Genomic DNA, 10,262 nt, shown 5'->3' on the forward strand with positions numbered 1-10,262 from the left:
TTGTTCATTTCTTTGGCATGGTGTTCTCCTTCCTTTGTGTCCACAGTTCATGTATGTGATCTTTTCATGGTGTTACAAGGTGTTCCATGTTCTGTATATGTATATTTTTGTCAGTTTATTGTTCTCCTTGACTTAATGGTCCCATGCTTCTATTTCGTCTTCAAGCCCTGCTGTTCTGTTCTCCCCATGATGAGACTTTCCACTTGGATTTTGATTTCACTTACTGTAACTTTTATTTCTAGCATCATTTCATTTTGATTTTTCTTCAGAATTTCTATCTATAAATAAATTCATTTTGGCTTTCATTTTTCTTTTTCTCCACTGCCCATGGAGTGTTGGTAGGTCATGTCAGATTTCGGAAGTTACAGTCAGTCTAGTGGTGAACAGTAAAGTTATATTCTTCCTATGGAAATCAAGGCAATCAAGGCTATGGACAAGCACAAAGCTACTCTGGCTATAAGCAAATGACTGATTCTTCATATGGACAAAACTATGGTGGTTATTCCAGTTATGGACAAAATCAATCAGGCTGTTCACAGTCTTATGGTGGTAATGAAAATCAAAAGCATGACTCATACTGCCAGCAGTCATATAAAAACCAGGGACAACTAAACATGGAATCATCAGGAGGCCAAGGTGGGAGAGCCCCTTCATATGGCCAGTCAGACTATGGTCAGCAAGATTCCTATGACCAACAGTCAGGCTATGATCAACACCAAGGCTCATATGACAAGCAGTCAAATTATCAGCAGCATGATTTCTATAATAAAAACCAGTGGTTCTAGCATTCACAAAGGGAAAACTATAGCCACCACATACAAGATGACCATTGGGATGTGAGTAGCTAAGAAGAAGATAATAGAAGATATGGCAAGTTACAGGGAGAAGGTAGAGGGTGTAGGGGATATGGAAAGGGTGGAGGAGGTCCTATGACTGGATGAAGTGGTGGTAACTTCAGTGGCTTCAAATATTTAGGTCTTCACAAGGATTATGGTCCTAGACCACATGCTGATTCAGAGTCTGATAACTCAGATAACAACACAGTCTTTGTGCAAGGACTTGGGGTAGGGTGTGTCTATAGATCCAGTGGAGAATTCTTTAAGCAAATAGGAATTATCAAGACTAATAAAAACAACAACAAAAAAAACTCAGGAAAACCAATGATAAATCTTTATACAGACAAAGACACAGGGAAGCTAAAAGGGGAGGCAACAATGCTATTTGATGACCCTCCATCAGCTAAGGCAGCCATTGACTGGTTTATGGAAAAGAATTTCATGGAAACATTATTAAACTGTCCTTTGCCCCCAGAAGACCTGAATTTATGAGAGGAGTTGGAAGTGGAGGTGGACGAGGAAATCATGGAGGATATAGAGGTTGTGGAGGCTTTCAGGAGAGAGGTGGAGACCTTAAAAGTGGAGACTGAGTTTGCTGTAATCCCTCATGCGGAAATATGGACTTTACTCAAAGGAATTGCTGTAGTCAGTGCAATGAGCCTATACCAGAGGATTCTTGTCCCTCAGCAGGAGATTTCCAGCCTAAAGGCTATGGTAGCTAAATGGGCTACAGAGGTCGTGGGGGCAGAGGTGTAGACCAAGGTGGCTATGGTACAGACAGAAGTGGAGGGGGCTATGATGGAGACAGAAATGGTGAGAGTGGCTATGGTGGCTGCAGAGGAAGTGGCTATAGTGGGGATCGAGGTAGCAGCTATGGGGAGATCGAGGAGGCCATTGAGCAGATCAGGGAGGTTACGGAGGTGATCGAGGAGGCTACAGTGGAGATCAAGGAGGCTATGGAGGAGACTGAGGTGGTTGGTGGTGGTGGCAGTGGAGGCTACGGTGCAGACTGAAGTGCCAATGACGGAGGAGACGTGAGCTGTGGGGGCAAAATAGGAGGAAGAAACGACTACCGAAATGATTAGTGAAACTGATCACACTGGTGACTGTTTTCAATGTCCCTTTGTCTCTGAGACAATCCATCGTGAAATTGCCAGAGTTTTGCTTGCTGCTTTCCTCCTGGCCTCTTTTTGGGCAGCAAAATTAAGTGACATTTGGATTTTTATTTGGATGGTAGGGCTAGGGACAGTTTTCCTTTTAGAAATGTCTGTTGAAATTTTCCTTGTAGTTTCCCACCTTCTCTTTCTGAACCCCTAAAGATACATGCAATGAAAATATTGCCAAAATGGAAAGTGGTTTGTTAATACTGCAATAAAGGCTGCTTGTTATTTTGTGGAAAAAATTCATTTTGATATTTTTCATTGGCTTTCTTGCTTCATTCAGGTGACTATTACTGTTCTCTTGGAATTCTTTCATGTCTCCACACATACTTTAACTTCATCCTTTTGAATACTTTGTGTGGAATTTCACCAATGCCTTCAGTATCACAAGCCATTGTGCTGGGTTAGATGTTTGGAAGGGGACTTAAAGTTTAAATTTTTAATATTATTAGTCCCCCTACACTCGAACTTTTATTTTGGAGATAAAGAATGTTGGACGACTTTTAAAAAGTTTTAAATGAAATCTTTCTTTTTTAGTGGAGGTCTTTGCTGTATATTTAGGCTTGTGGGAGGGTTGAAGTGTCATTTTCTCTTATCTTGGAGTTCAGGGCAACATCTTCCCTTCCCAGTTTCCTTCTTTGAGTAGAGTATGCTTTTCTCCCTTCCTTCCTTCCTTCCTTCCTTCCTTCCTTCTTCCTTCCTTCCTTTCTTCCTTTTTTTTTTTTTTCTTTTCTAGCCCAGGCTGACCTTGAATTCAACATGTTGTCTCAGGGTGGCCTTGATCTTATAGCAATCCTCCTACCTCTGCCTCCCCAGTGCTGGGGTTAAAGGCATGCACCACTATACCAGGCAAGAGTATTGTTTTTAACAGCAACCACTATCTTGGGATAGACTGAATACAAATAAGCGATATTCTATTATAAAATAATTACCGCTTAGGTGCTAATTGTTTTAGAGATGTACGTACTCCATGTACTAATTTATTATTTGTTGTGGGTTGAGAAGAGGTAGAAAGATGAAAAAAACATTCTGCAGAACAAGTAGTTAGCATTGGGTTGATATAGAGGAAGTTAAGGAGACAGGTCACTAGTAGAAGTTAGCGCTAAATGAGCAAAAGAAGAAAAATATCAGCAGAGAATGGAAGAATTTTATTTAAAGATAGAAAAGAAAAAAAGAAAGCAAGGTGAAGGTATCCTAAAAGATAATATTGAATAGTTCATCTAAGAAGGCTGTGGGTTAGAGTTCATATGTTTGAGAACTGACTATGTTCTTTGGGACAGGAAAATATAGTGGTGAGTCATAGTATATAGAAAAAAGGAAAGAAGAAACTAAAACATACAGAACACAAAGGGAAAGTTTAAATACAGCCTCTCTCCACAAACACAGGATGCAACAGAAGGTCCAAGTGCAGTGCAGCCTGAGCTGGGGGTCTGGGATGACAATTTGTGTTGGGAACAGTGTGAAGCTGTAAAGAAAGAAAGAGAAGTGTGGAGAGAGGATTTACAAAGTGACTGGCCTGATTCTTGGCTCTCTTCTTCCTCAGCCCCTGGAATAGCAACTCTTGCACTGGAACTTCCTCTCTGGCATCTGATGGGCAGCTATGTTTTACCTGGAGTCTTGGTTCTGCATTTTGGCCACTGCATAGAATTGAGAAGTTTCCATCTCTGGAACAGAGTCTGTAGGTGTGGGAAGTTCTGAGTATTCTTCACTGGAGCATTCTCTTGTTGCAGTTCATCCCATTTATGCAGTCTCATTTTATAGATTTGTTAAAAATAGAATCATGGGGCATGCATTCTTTCTGTCTGAATTAATTCATTCAGCATTATTCTGAGAGCCAACCATGTTGCACTGTGTAGTACAGCCTGATATTCATGATTGGTGCCTTAATTATTAGCTTCATAATAAATACATTAGATTATAAAATCAGGAGTTAAGGAGTACTGTGTAAGGTTGAGGATATCAGACACATGGCCAATGCGGTTGAGTGACACACGTAACGTGGTGCTCTCTGTAAAGCACTTTGTGCAGGGGAATAAGTTTACCATACCTGCAGTTTAGAAAATAATCTCTGGCAACAGCTTGAAAAATGGAAATGTGGCAAGTAGAGGCAGGAAACCAGCTATTTTAAAAATGTAAATACTTGTTATATGCTTGGTTTGTACAGCATTAGTCATGAATAATATCTAGCAAGCCACTGAGAATGTCAAACAGTAGGTTTTCTTTAGGTGGGTGAACACAGTGGGAAAATTAGGGTAAGGAATAGAATTCCTTAAGTTTCTCTGAAAAATGTCCAAATAACTTGAGACATGTATGAAGGAAAGAAAATAGGCATCAGAAAATGAGATTCTCTTAAATCTCACAGTTAGACTAAGTGAACACTAAAAACCTTTGTCTCTGTGATCTTTACACTCTTGTGTTTCGTGATTTCCCTGTGATGGACCTTACTCTGGAGAATTCCTGTCTGTTGTGTCTATAATTGATTCCTTCTCTCTGCTACCTGTAATCTGCTTTGGGCAATCTTATTACTTGGGTAGTAATATTGATATTTTGTAGTACAACGTTTTTGCTCTCATATTTTTCATTTATTTCCATTCTTGGTAAGGTATTCTTAATCTTATTTCCCAACTTGAATATTGAAATTTTACCTGTGGTAATCTCATCTTGATATTTCCCAAGAGCTCTTTCTTTTTTCATTTAGTGTTATTGTTTTTCAAATCAGTCTGCTCATAATTTATGGATTCTTATTTCCTGAACCCCTTCTTATCTTAACTTTACTATTTATTGTTTTATTTCCATTCTTTCTTCCTGTGTGTTATATGTGTTGTGGTGGTGGTGTGTATGTTTATGTGTGTGTAATATGCATGTGCATGTGCAGACGTGTAGAACTGGTGCTCTTGCCTGCTAAGCTGTCTCCCTTCTCTCTCTCTTTTTAAATTTTATTTGTTTACTTTCTAGGCAATTACTCTGGTGTTTGTCTTCATCTCATCTTTTTATGTTGAAACTACTATTTTCTTCTCAAATGTCTGTTGATTCACTGATGACCTTTTTTTGTTGTTGTTGAGGAAGAGTCTTGTTTTCTTGGGCTGGCTGTGAACTGACCACAGAATCCTACCTCTGCCACCTGAGTCCTGGGATTAAAGGCATGCACCACCATACTGGCATCTGAACTTACTTCTAATAAGAAAAATCTTTTGAAATAAGTCATTTAATTTCTTTTTAAATTAATAATAATTATTATTATTACTATTATTATTATTAACAGCATATTTAGTAGCGACACATTATGTGTTGGTACTCTTATTTCCCTTGTCCTTATCTCAATTCCGCTAGGGTCCGTCCTCAGTTGCGTTGCAGGAATTCTACATGGGGTTGTGGGTTAGGTATTGTGGAAGCAGCAGGTTTTTGCGGGGGAGGGAGAAGGGAATGCCTCTGGGCATGGTGTCTCAACCTGTGGTTCCTACAATCTTTCTGTCCCCTCTTCCACAAAATTCCCTAAGCTGTGTGGTGGGTGAGTTTTAAGTATACTACAGTGATGAGCTCTTAGCAGCCTCCGGATCTCTACTTTGGTAGGTGTTGAGTATCCGGAGGGTCTGTCTCCTTCACCCTGATGCCGATTATCAGATTCAGCATGGAAGTAGCACTTCCCAGTTCCTCGGTGGTTTCTGCTGTGGCTTGGCTAAAATGTGAGGGGTAATTATCTCTGCAGGCCTTACTACTTCTTAAAAAGAAGAACAGATTCTACAACAGAGAGTGAAGTCAAGATAGTTTAAATGGGAGAATTTGATGTATATAATCCCCCTTTCAGCCAAAGACTAGTGACAGCTTGCCATTGGAGAGCATAACTTTTGTCTCCATAGGATTCTGACCTGTTTCTCAATTGCAGATATGGGTGCCTTTACACTGAGCAGATCTCTTAGCCAATCAGAAAGCTATTAGTTACCCAGTGAGATTGTGTGCCACTGCTGCACTGGCACATACAGCCTGACAGGGTGTTTGCATCTGAGTAGCTTAGACCTCTGGCTGCTCAGACAGTTGTTAGCCACTTTCCCCCAGTAGCTCATGTAGTGTTTTCCAGCACTAGATGGGCTAACTGTCTGGGGACTGGCTCTCTTCCAGTTTCCAGCCAGGTCTCTCCATGCTCATGTTGGCAGTACATGATGTCTTCAGCAATATGGTCTTACCTCTTGCCTCAGGCAGGTAATCAAGTGCTTTGAAAGAAGTCTATCTAGTTTTGGGGACATTGTAGGTCTCTGCTAAACAGCTGATTGTGGGTAGCAACTGGTTTCTGGTACTTGGAGTTACTGGCTAAAGTAAAAACAAAAGCAAAAACAAACAAACAAACAAAAAAAAAAACAAAATTAAGGTTGGGCTTTATCCCACCCTCTGAAGGATCATTCTTTTTCAGGCCCGCCCCCCCCCCCCCCGCCTTATTCCTATTGAGGGTTATATCTTTCAGTCTATCTTCAAGGATAAAGGTTTCTATGGTACCAGTTCATTTTGGATTTAGTTTTGTATTTGGTTTCCCCTCCCCACATGCTCTTCTATCCTCACAAAAGGAAAACCTCTGCTTCCATCACTTTTTCTTGGATGGGCATAGATATTCCCATAAAGGCTTTCTATAAAGGTGGCAAGCAGGGTTTAATGATGGATGATAGTTTTGTAGAGTCAGGCTTACTTCTAAGTCTTGGTCTAAGTTATATTGAGAAGTACAAGATATTCTCTCTTGGGGTTTGCTAATTGAATAAATACCTTTTTGCTGCATTACTTTATATTTTTTGATGATATTGCACTTATCCTTCTGTCTCATCAGCCAGTGTACCAATACCTGTCTTACAAAAATTTATTGAGGACCATGTTCTTCTAATGATTTATTTCTCTTATTTTAATGTTATTATTTTTGGTTTACATATTTTAAACTCTGATCTATTCTCTTTTGTGGTTTTATAGACTTGGCTTGATCTCATTATACCACTTTGAAGCTTATAAAGAGGAACAATATTGCCTAGCTTAAAAGTATTCTGAAGAATAAATAGCATCATGCATGTAGCATATTTTATTAAGTTGCTAAATACTAGTTTAGCTTTCCATGCACATAAGTACTTCTAATAGACAGTCTGCCAATTAATGCTATAACTCAGGTAATAAAATTATAGCTACTCCCTGTACTCTGGGACACAACCAAAAAGAGGAATATCTCCAGTAGGAAATTCCCCCCCACAAAAAAATACTGTATGCATAGAAATACTCTCTGGGGAAACTGTTGATATCGAGGAGAAAGAGAATATTCTTTCTGAAAGCCTGTCACTCAAGTACTATCTCAGGGAAGCAGAAACTTTGGTACTACTGCATCTTTTAAACTCCATGGATTCTTTCCTTCAACTAACTAGGCAAGGCCAATAATCCCAAGAAAAGTGAGCTCAGCCTGGCAGAGAATCACAAAGCAAATATGCACTCCTGCAAAAACTGTGGGTGGATGGGTCCAGCTTGGGTCCACATGATGGGAGAGCACCACTGCTACATAGCAAAGGTAAACACATGTGCAGGGAGCCTCTACCTCTGAGTGGGGCATTGAAAACCACATGCAGAAAGCACAATCACCAATACACCAGAGAGAAGGCTGTAATATCTGGGAAAGGACATAGGAGCAAGGTATCAAGCAACTGCAAAACTGCTGATCATCCTTGTGCAGGAACTGTACTCAGCAGTGAAGAATACGCTGTGCTCTAACTTAGTTTTGACTATATAGAAATGAGAAGCTGGTTTCCAGCCTGCAAAATCAGCTGCAAAAGACAACTGAGGAGGTGGAGGAAAGCTATTCACTCCCCCCCCAAAAAAATCACTGATTAAATAGCATTTTTATTCTACTTTATTTGGTATTTCTATTTTAAAATCTCACTTTTTAATTTTAATCATCTTGTTTTAACATTTATTCATTATTTTGGTTTTTCAAGGTAGTCTCACTCTCTAATCCAGGCTGACCTAGAATTCAGTATGTAGTCTCAGGGTGGCCTTGAACTCAACCATGATCCTCCTACCCCTGCCTCTAGAATACTGGGATTAAAGGCATGCACCACCATGACCGGCTGGAAAGTAGCTTTAAAATAACAACAACAAAAATACATTTATTTTTATTTATTTATGTGATAGAGAGAGAAAGGGGCAGCAAGAGGGAAAGAAAGGCATGCCAGGGCCTCCAGCCACTGCAAAGAAACTCCAGATGCATGCGTCCCCTAGTACATCTGGCCTATGTGGGTCCTGGGGAATCAAACCGAGGTCCTTTGGCTTTGCAGACAAGCATCTTAACCACTAAGCCATCTCCCCAGACCCCTTGTTTTAACTTTAACCTAGCTTTGAATAAGTTTTATGACTATGTTCTTTTCTACATGTGCTCTGTAGAATCCATGTGTATTATTTTGCATATCTCTAGCTCATATACTTTCCTTTTTATTACTACCTTACCTGGGATTTTTCCTGTTCTCTACTTATTCTGCTTACCACCAATACCTTTAGCCTTAAAAATCTGAAAGCTACATTTATTCTAACAGTATCTTAGCTTTTATTTAAAAATCCTAGTTTTATAATTGAAATATGTGTCTTTTAATCCATTTCAAATAACTATTTCTGTTATTGCTGTTTCTCCTTTCTAAATAGCATTGTGATAATAAGCCCAACTAAAGGTTTTACTCACCAAAAAGACTCATATAGAATAAGCATAAAGAGTTGTAATAAGAAAAAAATAAAAAATGGAAGACAGGGCTGGAGAGATGGCTTAGCGGTTAAGTGCTTGCCTGTGAAGCCTAAGGACCTCGGTTCGAGGCTCGGTTCCCCAGGTCCCACGTTAGCCAGATGCACAAGGGGGCGCAAGCGTCTGGAGTTCGTTTGCAGAGGCTGGAAGCCCTGGCGCGCCCATTCTCTCTCTCTCTCCCTCTATCTGTCTTTCTCTCTGTGTCTGTCACTCTCAAATAAATAAATAAAAAATATTAAAAAAAAAACAATGTAACTTAAAAAAAAAAATGGAAGACATGACCAACCCAATATGACACATTGAGTGTAACACAGAAACAAGCAAATATGATAAATCAAGACACTGTAACTCCTACACAAACTTTCAACTTTTCTGTAACTGAAATAAAAAATAAATAGCTGAAATTCCAGAGGACTTCAGAATCCTCTGTGCAAACATGCTCAATGATCATACAGAGAACTCAGACAGGCAGATTTATGCAGTAAGGAAATGAATTCAGGAGCTAGATTAAATGTTACCAACATGGATGAGAAAAATGAGCAGAATTGGATAAAATATGCCAAAACATGGAGGAAAATTAGCAAGGTAACTGAGATTATGAAAACTAACTAACCAGAAATGTTGAAATGAGTCAATCAACCAAATAAAAAGTTAAAGGACCACAAGGGAAGGCATAGAAATATGCAAAAGAATCCTAAGCATGCAGAAGAAGAAAATATCAATCACAAGAGCACTGGAATGAATACATCCCATGAAAAGAATAGATGAATGAAGGAGAACATACATGAATCCATAATTCCAGCATAGTAAGCACTCCAATCCTTAATACTTATAAGGGAGTAGGAAAAACATAACCACAGAAAAACACTGAACAAAACATTATCAGTTAGCAAACCATGGTTGATATTAAACTTAAATGTTCAAATGTCCACTGGCTACTTGATTGTTTTGTTAAGAACAAAGGATCCAATATCTAAATTCTCCAAGAAACACACTTAACTGACAAAGACACAGACTGGCAGTCAAAGGTGTAGAGTTATTTTATCAAGCAAGAGAAAAGTAAAACAAGCTAGTGTAGTTATTCTCCTATCCTACTTAATAAATTAGACTTCACACCCAAATAATTCAGATTAGATAAAGAAGCCCATTATTATTGCCATTAAGAAAACAAATGGGGACTTTAGTTTAAGATGGCAGCCTTCTAAGCATGCTTCAGTTCCAGAGTAACATCAGGTAAAATCTCTGGGGTTTCAGGCTGAGTAGGTCTTAGCAGATCTCCTGTCCGGTGGGCACAGGAGGGCACAGTTGGGAATCTACTGATTCCCATGCTCTCTGATAGCCAAGTAGATCCTTGGGTTTCCTCAACCACTGGCCCTAGCCACCATGTCCCTGACTCCAGGTCCAGCTTCTCTGCTGTGCTTCCTGCAGGCTCCGCTGACCACACCTGCTGTCCACACATCTCCCTGTTTTCCCTCCCCTATTGCTGCTTCAGTCCAAGGCCCACATGCTCCCTGCTCCCCT

General features: G+C 39.7%; 1 pseudogene; it reads left to right on the forward strand.

Moving 5' to 3' along the window:
- Positions 1-345: 345 nt before the first annotated feature.
- Positions 346-1,806, forward strand: LOC101617308 (annotated as a pseudogene).
- The last annotated feature ends 8,456 nt before the right edge of the window (positions 1,807-10,262 follow it).

Source organism: Jaculus jaculus, chromosome 1, assembly GCF_020740685.1.
Source record: "Jaculus jaculus isolate mJacJac1 chromosome 1, mJacJac1.mat.Y.cur, whole genome shotgun sequence".
In the NCBI taxonomy this organism is placed as follows: Eukaryota; Metazoa; Chordata; class Mammalia; order Rodentia; family Dipodidae; genus Jaculus; species Jaculus jaculus.